A 15,253-nucleotide genomic window follows, 5' to 3' on the forward strand; every position below is an offset into this window, starting at 1 on the left:
GGAGGCAATGATGGTGGTGATGGGCAATGGTGGTGGTGGGAGGCAATGATGGAGGTGATGAAATGGGCAATGGTGGTGGGAGGGAATGATGGAGGTGATGGGCAATGATGGTGGTGGGCAATGGTGGTGGTGGGAGGCAATGATGGAGGTGATGAAATGGGCAATGATGGTGGTGGGGGGAGGCAATGATGGAGGTGATGGGCAAGGATGATGGTGGGGGAGGCAATGGTGCAGGTGATGAAATGGACAATGATGGTGGGGGAGGAGGCAATGATGCAGGTGGTGGAATGGGCAGTGATGGAGGTGGTGGGGGAGAAGGCAATGATGGAGGTGGTGATGAGGACAATGATGGGGTGGGGAGGGCCTGCATTATACTTTATGAGGGGGCTACATTATATTCTGTGGAGGGACTGCATTATTCTCAGGGGACTACATTATATTATGGGGGGCTACATCATACTATGTGAGAGGGCTACAGTATACTCTATGGGGGGGCTGCATTATATTCTGTGGTGGTGCTGCATTCTCTCAGTTGACTACATTATATTCTGTGGTGGCTGCATTATCTATATATATAATTGTCTAAGGGTTTTTCCGTCTGTCTGTCTGTCTTTCTGTCTGTCTGTCTGTCTTTCTGTCTGTTTGTCTGTCTGTCCTGGAAATCCCGGCTCTCTGATTGGTCGAGGCTGCCAGGCCTCGACCAATCAGAGACCGGCACAGCATCGACGTAGAAATCCCGTGTCTCTGATGGCGGCCTCGACCAATCAGCAACGGGTACAGCGACGATGATGTCATAAAGGACGTAGAAATCTCACGTTTCGGATTCAGCGACGGGCGCAGTATCGACATAGATGTCATAATGGTTGCCATGGCGACGATGATGTCATAAAGGTTGCCTCGACCAATCAGCGACGGGCACAGTGTGCCGCGAATTCTGGAATCATCATTGTCCATATACTACGGGGACATGCATATTCTAGAATACCCGATGCGTTAGAATCGGCCCACAATCTAGTACTATATGAGAGGGCTGCATTATACCATATGAGGGTGCTACATTATATTCTATGGTGGGGACTGTGTTATACCTGAGGGGGTTGCATTATATTTCGTGGGGTGCTGCATTATATTCTACTAGATTGTGGCCCGATTCTAACGCATCGGGTATTCTAGAATATGCATGTCCCCGTAGTATATGGACAATGATGACCAATCAGAGACGCGAGATTTCTACGTCGATGCTGTGCCGGTCTCTGATTGGTCGAGGCCGCCAGGCCTCGACCAATCAGCAACGGGCACAGCGACGATGATGTCATAAAGGACGTAGACATCTCACGTTTCTGATTCAGCGACGGGCACAGTATCGACGTAGATGTCATAATGGTTGCCATGGTGACGATGATGTCATAATGGTTGCCTCAACCAATCAGCGACGGGCACAGTGTGACGCGAATTCTGGAATCATCATTGTCCATATACTACGGGGACAAGCATATTCTCGAATACCCGATGCGTTAGAATCGGGCCACAATCTAGTATATATATATGGCGGCCTCGACCAATCAGAGACGCGGGATTTCCAGGACAGACAGACAGACAGACAGACGGAAAAACCCTTAGACAATTATATATATAGATTAGAGGGGACTGCGTTATATTCTGTGAGGGGGCTAAATTATATTCTGCGAGGGGGCTACCCCAACCCTTGCTACATAATTAAGATGGGTACTACCTTATATTGTACCCTGATTTTAGCGCTTTTTACCGCACAATTGGTGGTCTTGAATCTATTTCTATGTAGCTACAAAGTGGGCCCCAAGAATGATTTTCTCTGGTGGGCCCAAGGTGCTCCAGTCCGACGCTGAATAGCAGCGATCTGATGATCGCTGCTATGTAGCAGAGCCGATCGAGTGGTGCCAGCTTCTAGTCTCCCATGGAGGCTATTGAAGCATGGCAAAAGTAAAAAAAAAAAGTTAAAAAAAAAATATATATCTAAAAGTTTAACCCCTTCATGACCCAGCCTATTTTGACCTTAAAGACCTTGCCGTTTTTTGCAATTCTGACCAGTGTCCCTTTATGAGGTAATAACTCAGGAACGCTTCAAAGGATCCTAGCGGTTCTGAGATTGTTTTTTCGTGACATATTGGGCTTCATGTTAGTGGTAAATTTAGGTCAATAAATTCTGCGTTTATGTGAGAAAAACGGAAATTTGGCGAAAATTTTGCAAATTTTGCAATTTTCAAATTTTGAATTTTTATTCTGTTAAACCAGAGAGTTATGTGACACAAAATAGTTAATAAATAACATTTCCCACATGTTTACTTTACATCAGCACAATTTTGGAAACAAAAATTTTTTTTGCTAGGAAGTTATAAGGGTTAAAATTTGACCAGCGATTTCTCATTTTTACAACGAAATTTACCAAACCATTTTTTTTAGGGACCACCTCACATTTGAAGTCAGTTTGAGGGGTCTATATGGCTGAAAATACCCAAAAGTGACACCATTCTAAAAACTGCACCCCTCAAGGTACTCAAAACCACATTCAAGAAGTTTATTAACCCTTCAGGTGCTTCACAGCAGCAGAAGCAACATGGAAGGAAAAAATTAACATTTAACTTTTTAGTCACAAAAATGATCTTTTAGCAACAATTTTTTTATTTTCCCAATGGTAAAAGGAGAAACTGAACCACGAAAGTTGTTGTCCAATTTGTCCTGAGTACGCTGATACCTCATATGTGGGGGTAAACAACTGGGCGCACGGCAGGGCTTGGAAGGGAAGGAGCGCCATTTGACTTTTTGAATCAAAAATTGGCTCCAATCTTTAGTGGACACCATGTCACGTTTGGAGAGCCCCCGTGTGCCTAAAAATTGGAGCTCCCCCACAAGTGACCCCATTTTGGAAACTAGACGCCCCAAGGAACTTATCTAGATGCATAGTGAGCACTTTGAACCCCCAGGTGCTTCACAAATTAATCCTAAAAATGAAAAAGTACTTTTTTTTCACAAAAAAATTCTTTTAGCCTCAATTTTTTCATTTTCACATGGGCAACAAGATAAAATGGAACCTAAAATTTGTTGGGCAATTTCTCCTGAGTACACCAATACCTCACATGTGGGGGTAAACCACTGTTTGGGCACATGGTAAGGCTCGGAAGGGAAGGAGCGCCATTTGACTTTTTGAATGAAAAATTATTTCCATCGTTAGCGGACACCATGTCGCGTTTGGAGAGCTCCTGTGTGCCTAAACATTGGTGCTCCCCCACAAGTGACCCCATTTTGGAAACTAGACCCCCCAAGGAACTTATTTAGATGCCTAGTGAGCACTTTAAACCCTCAGGTGCTTCACAAATTGATCTGTAAAAAATGAAAAAGTACTTTTTTTTCACAAAAAAAATATTTTTGCCTCAATTTTTTTATTTTCACATGGGCAATAGGATAAAATGGATCATAAAATTTGTTGGGCAATTTCTCCCGAGTACGCCGATACCTCATATGTGGGGGTAAACCACTGTTTGGGCACTCGGCAGGGCTCGGAAGGGAAGGCGCGCCATTTGACTTTTTGAATGGAAAATTAGCTCCAATTGTTAGCGGACACCATGTCGCGTTTGGAGAGCCCCTGTGTGCCTAAACATTGGAGCTCCCCCACAAGTGACCCCATTTTGGAAACTAGACCCCCCAAGGAACTTATCTAGATGAATATTGAGCACTTTAAACCCCCAGGTGCTTCACAGAAGTTTATAACGCAGAGCCATGAAATAAAAAATAATTTTTCTTTCCTCAAAAATGATTTTTTAGCCTGGAATTTCCTATTTTGCCAAGGGTAATAGGAGAAATTGGACCCCAAATGTTGTTGTCCAGTTTGTCCTGAGTACGCTGATACCCCATATGTGGGGGTAAACCACTGTTTGGGCGCACGGCAGGGCTCGGAAAGGAAGGCACGCCATTTGGCTTTTTAAATGGAAAATTAGCTCCAATCATTAGCGGACGCCATGTCACGTTTGGAGAGCCCCTGTGTGCCTAAACATTGGAGATCCCCCAGAAATGACCCCATTTTGGAAACTAGTCCACCAAAGGAACTAATCTAGATGTGTGGTGAGGAGTTTGAACCCCCAAGTGCTTCACAGAAGTTTATAACGGAGAGCCATGAAAATAAAAAAAAAAATTATTTTCTCAAAAATGATCTTTTAGCCTGCAATTTTTTATTTTCCCAAGGGTAACAGGAGAAATTTGACCCCAAAAGTTGTTGTCCAGTTTCTCCTGAGTACGCTGATACCCCATATGTGGGGGTAAACCACTGTTTGGGCACATGCCGGGGCTCGGAAGTGAAGTAGTGACGTTTTGAAATGCAGACTTTGATGGAATGCTCTGTGGGCGTCACGTTGCGTTTGCAGAGCCCCTGATGTGGCTTAACAGTAGAAACCCCCCACAAGTGACCCCATTTTGGAAACTAGACCCCGAAAGGAACTTATCTAGATGTGTGGTGAGCACTTTGAACCCCCAAGTGCTTCACAGAAGTTTATAATGCAGAGCCGTGAAAATAATAAATACGTTTTCTTTCCTCAAAAATAATTATTTAGCCCAGAATTTTTTAATTTTCCCAAGGGTAACAGGAGAAATTTGACCCCAATATTTGTTGTCCAGTTTCTCCTGAGTACGGTGATACCCCATATGTGGGGGTAAACTACTGTTTGGGCACATGCCGGGGCTCGGAAGTGAAGTAGTGACGTTTTGAAATGCAGACTTTGATGGAATGCTCTGTGGGCGTCACGTTGCGTTTGCAGAGCCCCTGATGTGGCTAAACAGTAGAAACCCCCCACAAGTGACCCCATTTTAGAAACTAGACCCCCAAAGGAACTTATCTAGATATGTGGTGAGCACTTTGAACCCCCAAGTGCTTCACAGACGTTTACAACGCAGAGCCGTGAAAATAAAAAATATTTTTTCTTTCCTCAAAAATGATGTTTTAGCAAGCATTTTTTTATTTTCACAAGGGTAACAGGAGAAATTGGACCCCAGTAATTGTTGCGCAGTTTATCCTGAGTATGCTGGTACCCCATATGTGGGGGTAAACCACTGTTTGGGCACACGTCGGGGCTCGGAATTGAGGGAGCACCATTTGACTTTTTGAATACGAGATTGGCTGGAATCAATGGTGGCGCCATGTTGCGTTTGGAGACCCCTGATGTGCCTAAACAGTGGTAACCCCTCAATTCTACCTCCAACACTAACCCCCCCACACCCCTGACTCTAATCCCAACTGTAGCCATAACCCTAATCACAACCCTAACCCCAACACACCCCTAACCACAACCCTAACCACAACCCTAATTCCAACCCTAACCCTAAGGCTATGTGCCCACGTTGCGGATTCGTGTGAGATTTTTCAGCATCATTTTTGAAAAATCCGCGGGTAAAAGGCACTGCGTTTTACCTGCGGATTTTCCGCGGATTTCCAGTGTTTTTTGTGCGGATTTCACCTGCGGATTCCTATTGAGGAACAGGTGTAAAACGCTGCGGAATCCGCACAAAGAATTGACATGCTGCGGAAAATACAACGCAGCGTTTCCGCGCGGTATTTTCCGCACCATGGGCACAGCGGATTTGGTTTCCATATGTTTACATGGTACTGTAAACCTGATGAAACACTGCTGCGAATCCGCAGCGGCCAATCTGCTGCGGATCCGCAGCCAAATCCGCACCGTGTGCACATAGCCTAATTATAAAGGTATGTGCACACGCTGCGGAAAACGCTGCGGATCCGCAGCAGTTTCCCATGAGTTTACAGTTCAATGTAAACCTATGGGAAACAAAAATCGCTGTACACATGCTGCGGAAAAACTGCACGCAAACGCAGCGGTTTACATTCCGCAGCATGTCACTTCTTTGTGCGGATTCCGCAGCGGTTTTACAACTGCTCCAATAGAAAATTGCAGTTGTAAAACCGCAGTGAAATGCGCAGAAAAAATGCGGTAAATCCGCCATAAATCCGCAGCGGTTTAGCACTGCGGATTTATCAAATCCGCAGCGGAAAAATCCGCAGAGGACCAGAATACGTGTGCACATACCGAAACCTTAACCCTAGCCCTAACCCTACCCCTAACCCTACCCCTAACCCTAACCCTACCCCTAACCCTACCCCTAACCCTACCACTAGCCCTAACCCTAGCCCTAACCCTACCCCTAACCCTACCCCTAACCCTAACCCTATTCTAACATTAGTGGAAAAAAAAATACTTTATTTTTTTATTGTCCCTACCTATGGGGGTGACAAAGGGGGGGGGGTCATTTATTATTTTTTTTATTTTGATGACTGAGATATAATCTATCTCAGTGATCAAAATGCACTTTGGAACGAATCTGCCGGCCGGCAGATTCGGCGGGCGCACTGCGCATGCGCCCGCCATTTTGGAAGATGGCGGCGCCCGGGAGGAAGACGGACGGACCCCGGCAGGATCGGTAAGTATGATGGGGTGGGGGGGAGCAAGGGGGGGGTTATCGGAGCATGGGGGGTGGATCGGAGCGCGGGAGGGGTGGAACGGAGCACGGGGGGGGTGCATTGGAGCATCGGGGGCGTGGATCGGACTGCAGGGGGGTGGATCGGACTGCAGGGGGGATGGATCGGAGTGCAGGGGGGGTGGTTGGAGCACGGGGAGGGTGATTGGAGCACGGGGGGAGCGGACACGAGCACGGGGGGAGCGGCGCACAGGACGGAGGGGAGCCGGAGCAGTGTACCGGACAGATTGGGGGGCTGGGGGGGCGATCGGTGGGGTGGGGTGGGGGCACATTAGTATTTCCAGCCATGGCCGATGATATTGCAGCATCGGCCATGGCTGGATTGTAATATTTCACCCGTTATAATAGGTGAAATATTACAAATCGCTCTGATTGGCAGTTTCACTTTCAACAGCCAATCAGAGCGATCGTAGCCACGGGGGGGTGAAGCCACCCCCCCTGGGCTAAACTACCACTCCCCCTGTCCCTGCAGATCGGGTGAAATGGGAGTTAACCCTTTCACCCGATCTGCAGGGACGCGATCTTTCCATGACGCCACATAGGCGTCATGGGTCGGATTGGCACCGACTTTCATGACGCCTACGTGGCGTCATGGGTCGGGAAGGGGTTAAATCACCCCCTTTTGCCCCATTCAAAATAAATCAATTAAAAAAATCAAACCTACACATATTTGGTATCGCTGCTTTCAGAATCGCCCGATCTATCAATAAAAAAAAGGATTAACCTAATCGCTAAACGGCGTGGCGAGAAAAAAATTCGAAAGGGCAGAATTACGTTTTTTTGGTCGCCGCAACATTGCATTAAAATGCAATAACGGGCGATCAAAAGAACGTATCTGCACCAAAATGCTATCATTAAAAACGCCAGCTCAGCACGCAAAAATTAAGCTCTCATCCGACCCCAGATCATGAAAAATGGAGACCTTACGGGTATCGGAAAATGATGCAAATTTTTTTTTTCTTAGCAAAGTTCGGAATTTTTTTTCACCACTTAGATAAAAGAGAACCTAGACATGTTTGGTGTCTATCTATATATATAATTGTCTAAGGGTTTTTCCGTCTGTCTGTCTGTCTGTCTTTCTTTCTGTCTGTCTTTCTGTCTGTCCTGGAAATCCCGGCTCTCTGATTGGTCGAGGCCGCCAGGCCTCGACCAATCAGAGACCGGCACAGCATCGACGTAGAAATCCCGCGTCTCTGATTGGTCGAGGCCGCCAGGCCTCGACCAATCAGCAACGGGCACAGCGACGATGATGTCATAAAGGACGTAGACATCTCACGTTTCTGATTCAGCGACGGGCACAGTATCGACGTAGATGTCATAATGGTTGCCATGGCGACGATGATGTCATAAAGGTTGCCTCGATCAATCAGCGACGGGCACAATCTGCCGCGAATTCTGGAATCATCATTGTCCATATACTACGGGGACATGCATATTCTAGAATACCCGATGCGTTAGAATCGGGCCACAATCTAGTAAACTTATAATGACCTGGAGAATCATAATGGCAGGTCTGCTTTAGCATTTAGTGAACCTAGTAAAAATGCCAATCAAAAAACAAGTGTGGGATTGCACTTTTTTTGCAATTTCACCGCACTTAGAATTTTTTTCCCATTTTCTAGTACACGACATGCTAAAACCAATGATGTCGTTCAAAAGTACAACTTGTTTCGCAAAAAAATAAGCCCTCACATGGCCATATTGACGGAAAAATAAAAAAGTTATGGCTCTGGGAAGAAGGGGAGCAAAAAACGAACACGGAAAAACGGAAAATCCCAAGGTCATGAAGGGGATATATATATATAACTTTTTGAAAAAATAATCACGGTTCTAACAAGTAAACTCTAATTAATTTAAAATATACTAGTAGAATACCTACGGCTTCGCTCGCAGAAAATATGTTAAACTGCTGGTTATGGTAGCTAAAGTAAAATTTTGAGCGTCACCTGAAGGAGCTCACATCTCAGTAATGAAAACCACCTCACAGGCAGCCTTGTCTATTTGTCCATAGCAACCAATCAAAGCTCAGCTTTCACTTTACCTCAGCAGCTTCAGTGATGAAAGCTCCCTGTATAGTAATAATAGTAATAATGACAATCCAAGCCAGAGATGGTATGTCACTCTCTATAAGGAGAAACCTTACCCCTTAAACCCCAGTCCAGAGCCTTTCTTCTAGCCCAATTAGTTCTCATGCTTCGCACTGACGAGGGCCAACAGCCCGAAAATTCGTGTCTGCGAATTGAGATACTGATTTTGCTTTTATCCTAAGTCATATTACACGAATCGTTAAAGGGTTGATTGTGACTGGTAGAATCGCTACTTCCAACAGGTGGCACTATAGAGTTTAAGTCCTCTTTCTCTTTGAAGAGGCAATTTGCATATAATCTTACTATGAGGCATTTTTCGCCTGACCAATATTGCTGCTCAGTAATGTTTATCCGTGTGCGTAGGGTGCATCCAGTGGTATTTGTGGGGTGGTGGTTGTGTTGTGTGTGTCTAGAGTGGTCTGGTATTTGTGTGGTGTGTTGTGGCATTTGTGTGGTGTTGTGCTTATGTGTGTGTGTGTGTGTGTGTGTGTGTGTGGTGTGCATGTGGTATTTATGGGGTGTTGTGGTATTTGTGTGGTGGTGTTTGTGTTGTGTGTGTCTAGAGTGGTCTTGTGTTTGCGTGGTGTGGTATTTGTGTGGTGTTGTGCTTTTGGGTTGGTGTATGTGTGTTGTTTGTGTGATGTTTGTATGGTGTTTGTGAAATGTTTGTGTGTTGTGTGTGGTGGTGCTGCCCCTTTAGCAGCGACTCTTTGGGCCATCGCTATAATTGTTTTCCCCTCAGCACTTTTATTTTCACCTTCACATTTCTCCATTATATGTATAGGGCCTAGCTTCGGGGGCCCCAATCTCATGACGGGTGGACGCTAGCGACATTTAACGTGCACAGTATTCTTCTCCTGTGTGTGGAGAGGAGGGTGGAGAGGGGGCAATGCATGCTAAATTTCACCCAAATCGGGCGAGAACTGTGGATTTGTATTGAGCGGGCTACTACAGATTTCACATTTCCCCATTATATGTATAGGGCCTAACTTCGGGGTCCCCAATCTCATGACGGGGGGTGCTAGCGAAATGTAACATGCACAGTATTCTGCTCCTGTGGGTGAAGAGGGGGCGTGCCAAATTTAACCCAAATAGGGAGAGAACTGTGGATTGGTATAGAGTGGGCTACTACAGATTTTGAGTTTTTTATATGCGGCAGCCCCCCCAGGCGCAGGGCAATGGGGTACTCGGTACCGGGTCCTTCGGTCCCTTCTATCTGGGGATGTCACGGTGGCCCGACCCGGTCCATGGCCCTGCTAAGGGGCGCCCAATTAAAGGTGATGTAAGTTTGTCAAGTGTTTGTGACGCCACCTGTGGTACTCGGTCAGGGTGACCGACGCTGCTTAGGGGTCCACTGGGGTGATGTTATGGCAGCTAGATGGAATACCTTCCCACAGGTGAAGTGTTTCCCCAGGGCTTCCCAGTAGTGTAGATGGTGATGATGTGAGGCGCAGTTAATAACGAGGACACAAAGGGTGCAGTCTCTTTACCTTTACTGAAGGCTTTTGCATCCGCAGTCCAGAGTACAGGACTACAGGGTAGGCAGGGTCCTGCCGGTCCGATGACACTTCCAGAGTCCCCCTTGTCCAGGTGGAAGTCAGTAGCCTACCTACTAGTGCTCGGGCGTTGTAGTACCCCCCTGCTGAGCAACTCGGTGAGGTCCTCACAACTGTTGTAGATGTTTCTCTTCTCTCTGTCCCCCAGATGGATAGGACAAACCCAGGCAGCTCCTTCCTTCTTTCTCCTTCTCGCTTCCTCTCTCTCCCTCCTGCTCCCAGCTTCTCTCCCTCACTTTCTAACCAACCCACCAGTTTTACCCATCTGTGAGGAGTGGCCCAGTAGGTAGAACCCTTAGCTCCCCCTGGTGGACTGGAGTGTGAAGTGTGCTGTGGGTCTTGTGATACCTGGCAGGGTGGACTCCTTCGGTGCCATCAGACGTAACATCACTCCCCCTGGTGGAAGAGCGACATTACTGCAGCAACCAGGACTCTGGGGCGCTGCACTTACAGTACAGACAAAAAGTTTGGACACACCTTCTCATTTAAAGATTTTTCTGCATTTTCATGACTATGAAAATTGTAAATTCACACTGAAGGAATCGAAACTATGAATTAACACATGTGGAATTATATACTTAACAAAAAAGTGTTAAACAACTGAAAACATGTCTTATATTCTAGGTTCTTCAAAGTAGCCACCTTTTGCTTTGATGACTGCTTTGCACACTCTTGGCATTCTCTAGATGAGCTTCAAGAGGTAGCACACATCTGGAATCTCCGCACCCCATTCATAGGGCCCTGCTATTGCAGCGTCGCCGCAAGCTACACAGACATGCTGTGTTCTAAAAAGACGCACCGCATGTCCATAAATGCAGGGCCGCCGGGTGCGTGTTTGCACGCATAGTGGAGACGGGATTTCATAAAATCCCCTCCACTATGCTGTAACATCTGGACGCTGCGAGTTGAATGCTGCGGTTGTACACAGCGTTCAATCTGCAGCTATTCCGGATGTATTCCAGGCCCGTGGACACACACCATTTTTGTGCCCATCCTGAGATCTCAATCTGTGAACTCTGCTTCAGGAAAATGGCAGCCTCAATCTCAATCTGCGCACCCGCGGCCTCCCGCAGCCATTTTCCTGAAGCCCCGGGAATCAGAAAACTCAATCTGCGCACATGCGGCCTCAGAAACATGGCAGCCGAAAATGAGAAACCAGTGCTTCACCCGGCTCTGCTCTCCGTGGACACCGGGCCATGGCTTCACCTAACCTGAAGAAGGGACCCTGCTCAGGTGCATGCCGTACCACTCACCGCGCCTCAGCATCACTGCACCTCTGCCGCCGCCACCACACCACACCACTGACGCAACCAACCGGTAAGCCTGTGTTCGAACTATAAGATGCAACCCCCACTTTCCTCACAATTTTTTTGGGGAAAAAGTGCATCTTATTGTCTGAAAAATACTGTACCAACATCTACAACTGCTTGTTTCTGGAAAACACACATGGAGTCAAAATCGTCACTACACATGTAGATAAATTCCCAAACAGGGATCATTTCCCAAATGGAGTCACTTGAGAGGGGGATTCTGCTTTTTTAGCACTCAGGGGCTCTGTATATGGAATCCTTCAACTATTTTAGGAAAATCTGCGCTCCAGGAGGCAAATAGCGTTCCATTCTCCTGAGTCTCTCCGTGTAGCTAAGCAGTACTGTACACAGGGCTGGCGTCAGCACCCGGCGTACCGGGGCAAGTGCCGGGGCCCTGAACAAATTGGGGGGCCCACTCATGGCCGGGATACCAGGGGGCCCGGGCCGCTCCTCCAGCAGCTTCGGCACTACTTGAGCTCAGCCATCACTTAAATAAACATCGCCTCGCACAGTGCAGTGTGCAGCGATGTCTCTGCTAGTAATGACGCGGCTGGGCGGACACACAAGCAAAGTTAAAGGCACAGTGTCTGCACCTCTGCCGCCGCCACCACACCACTGATGCAACCAACCGGTAAGCCTGTGTTCGAACTATAAGATGCACCCCCCACTTTCCTCACAATTTTTTTGGGGAAAAAGTGCGTCTTATTGTCCGAAAAATACTGTACCAACATCTACAACTGCTTGTTTCTGGAAAACACACATGGAGTCAAAATCGTCACTACACATGTAGATAGATTCCCAAACAGGTATCATTTCCCAAATGGAGTCACTTGAGAGGGGGATTCTGCTTTTTTAGCACTCAGGGGCTCTGTATATGGAATCCTTCAACTATTTTAGGAAAATCTGCGCTCCAGGAGGCAAATAGCGTTCCATTCTCCTGATTCTCTCCGTGTGGCTAAGCAGTACTGTACACAGGGCTGGCGTCAGCACCCGGCGTACCGGGGCAAGTGCCGGGGCCCTGAACAAATTGGGGGGCCCACTCATGGCCGGGATACCAGGGGGCCCGGGCCGCTCCCCCAGCAGCTTCGGCACTACTTGAGCTCAGCCATCACTTAAATAAACATCGCCTCGCACAGTGCAGTGTGCAGGGATGTCTCTGCTAGTAATGACGCGGCTGGGCGAACACACAAGCAAAGTTAAAGGCACAGTGTCTGCCTGACCGCATCATTAACAGCAGACACAGCTGCAGCGTGCACTGTGGGTGGCCATGTGTGTTTAAGTGAGGGCCATCGATCAAGCAGCGCTCCCTCCACAGCCACATGCCAGAGGAGCCTGATGGGTGACAAGCCTGGGGAAGGTGAGTGAGGCTTGTGTCTGTCTGTATGTCTGGGTATGCCTGTATGATGTGCATATCTGTGTATATCAGTGCGTTTGACTGTACATATTTAAGTATTTTTGTGAATTTGTCTTCAAATATATTTATGTAAATATCTGCGTATTGTGTGTGTGCATGTCTACGTATTGTGTGTGTGTGCGCGCATGTCTGCGTACTGTATGTGTATGTCTGCGTATTGTGTGTGTGTGTGTGTGTGTGTGTGTGCGTGCATGTCTGCATATTGTGTGTGCATGTCTGCGTATTTGTGTGTGTGTGTGCATGTCTGCGTAGTGTGTGTGTGCATGTCTGCGTATTGTGTGTGTGCATGTCTGCGTACTGTATGTGCATGTCTGCGTATTGTGTGTGTGTGTGCATATCTGCATATTGTGTGTGTGTGCATGTCTGCGTACTGTATGTATATGTCTGCGTATTGTGTGTGTGTGTGTGTGTGTGTGTGCATGTCTGCGTACTGTATGTGTATGTCTCCGTATTGTGTGTGTGTGTGCATGTCTGCGTATTGTGTGTGTGCATGTCTGCGTATTGTGTGTGTGCATATCTGTATGAGAAGGATGAGGGGGAAGGCTAGGCCCTGTGTAGTATATCTATATTTCTCCGACGTATCTGTGCATCATGAATCGTGGTATGTGGGCCCACTGAGACTCTTTTGCCCGGGGCCCACAAAATCCTGGAGCCGGCCCTGACTGTACAGCCATATATAGGGTATTTCTAAATTCAGCAGAAATTGCGGAACAAATTTTGGTGCCATTTTTACCCATTTCCCAGTGTGAAAATGTAAAATTTTGGGCTAACGCACAATCTTTGTGGTAAAAATGTAAATTATTTTTTCATCACTGTCCAATGGTATACAATTCTGTAACACCTGTGATCACTGCACCCCTAGATGAATTCATTGAAAGGTGTAGTTTGTAAAATGGGGACACTTACATGGGCTTCTGCTGTGGTGGCACCTCAGGGGCTCTGCCAATGGGACATGGCACTCTCAAACCAGTGCAGCAAAATCTGCACTGCAATATGGCACTCCTTCACTTCTGAGCTTTGCACTGTGCCTCAAAAGTAGTTTTCGACTACATATGGGATATCGGTAAACTCAGAAGAAATTGCACAACAAATTTTGGGGTCCATTTTCTCCTGTTATCCTTGTGGAAATGCAAAATTTGTGGCTAAAAAACATTTCTGTGGGAAAAATTAGATTTTTTTTTAAATTTTCTACGTTATAAACTTTTGTGAAGCTCCTGAGGTTTCAAGGTGCTCAATACACATTTAAATAAGTTCCCTGAGGGGTCTAGTTTCCAAAATGGTGTCACTTGTGGGGGATTTCCACTGTTTAGGCACATCAGGAACTCACCAAACGCGACATGTCATTTACTAATTATGTCAGCAAATTTTACATTGAAAAAGTCAAATGGCGCTCCTTCCCTTACAAGCCCTGCAGTGCACCCAAACAGTGGTTTTCCCTCAAATATTAGCTATTGACATGATCAGGAGAAATTGCACAACAAATGGTATGGTACAATTTCTCTAGTTACCCTTATGAAAATGGAAAGTTTGGAGCTAAAAAACATTTTTGTGGAAAAATGTGATTTTTTTATTTTTATTGCTCAACATTATTAACTTCTGTGAAGAACTTCTCAGAAGAGGCAATTGGCATGTTAACTTCTGTGAAGCACCTGGGGGTTCAAGATGCTTAATGCACATCTAGAAAGTTCCCTGCAGGTTCCAAAATAGTGTCACTTTTTGGGGGTTACCACTGTTTAAGCACATCAGGGGCTCTCCAAGCATGACATGGCATCCACTAATTATTCCAGCAAATTTTGCATTAAAAAAGTCAAATGGCGCTCCTTCCTTTCCAAGGCCTGCCATGCACACAAACAGTAGTTTTCCTTCACATATTGGGTATCGGCGTACTCAGAAGAAATTGCACAACAAATTTTATGGTGCAATTTTTCCAATTACCCTTATGAAAATTAAAAGTTTGGAGCAAAAAAAACATTTTTGTTGGAAAAATGTGATTTTTTTTTTTAAATTTTCATGGCTCTACATTATAAACTTCTGTGAAGCACCTGGTGGTTCACGGTGCTCAATACACATCTAGATAAGTTCCCTGAGGGGTATAGTTTCCAAAACGGTGTCACTTATTGGGGATTTCCACTGTTTAGGCACATCAGGGGCTCTCCAAATGCGACATGGCGTCCGCTAATTATTCCAACAAATTTTGCATTAAAAAAGTCAAAATGGTGCTCCTTCCCTTTCAGGCCTGCCATGCACCCAAACAGTAGTTTTCCTCCACATATTGGGTGTCAGCTTGCTCAGCAGAAATTGCACCAGAAAGTGCATGGTCTATTCTCTCCTGTTACCTTTGTGAAAGTTATGAAAAATTGGGTCTAAAGG

The 15,253-nt window shown here is 46.3% G+C and overlaps 1 protein-coding gene across 1 annotated transcript in view; it reads left to right on the forward strand.

Annotated features, from left to right (window-relative positions):
* The window catches only part of EMID1 (EMI domain containing 1), a 247,384-nt gene that overhangs the window by 66,803 nt on the left and 165,328 nt on the right, over positions 1 to 15,253 (forward strand). The gene's annotated exons all lie outside the window — the stretch shown is intronic.

This window comes from Ranitomeya imitator, chromosome 1 (assembly GCF_032444005.1).
Source record: "Ranitomeya imitator isolate aRanImi1 chromosome 1, aRanImi1.pri, whole genome shotgun sequence".
In the NCBI taxonomy this organism is placed as follows: Eukaryota; Metazoa; Chordata; class Amphibia; order Anura; family Dendrobatidae; genus Ranitomeya; species Ranitomeya imitator.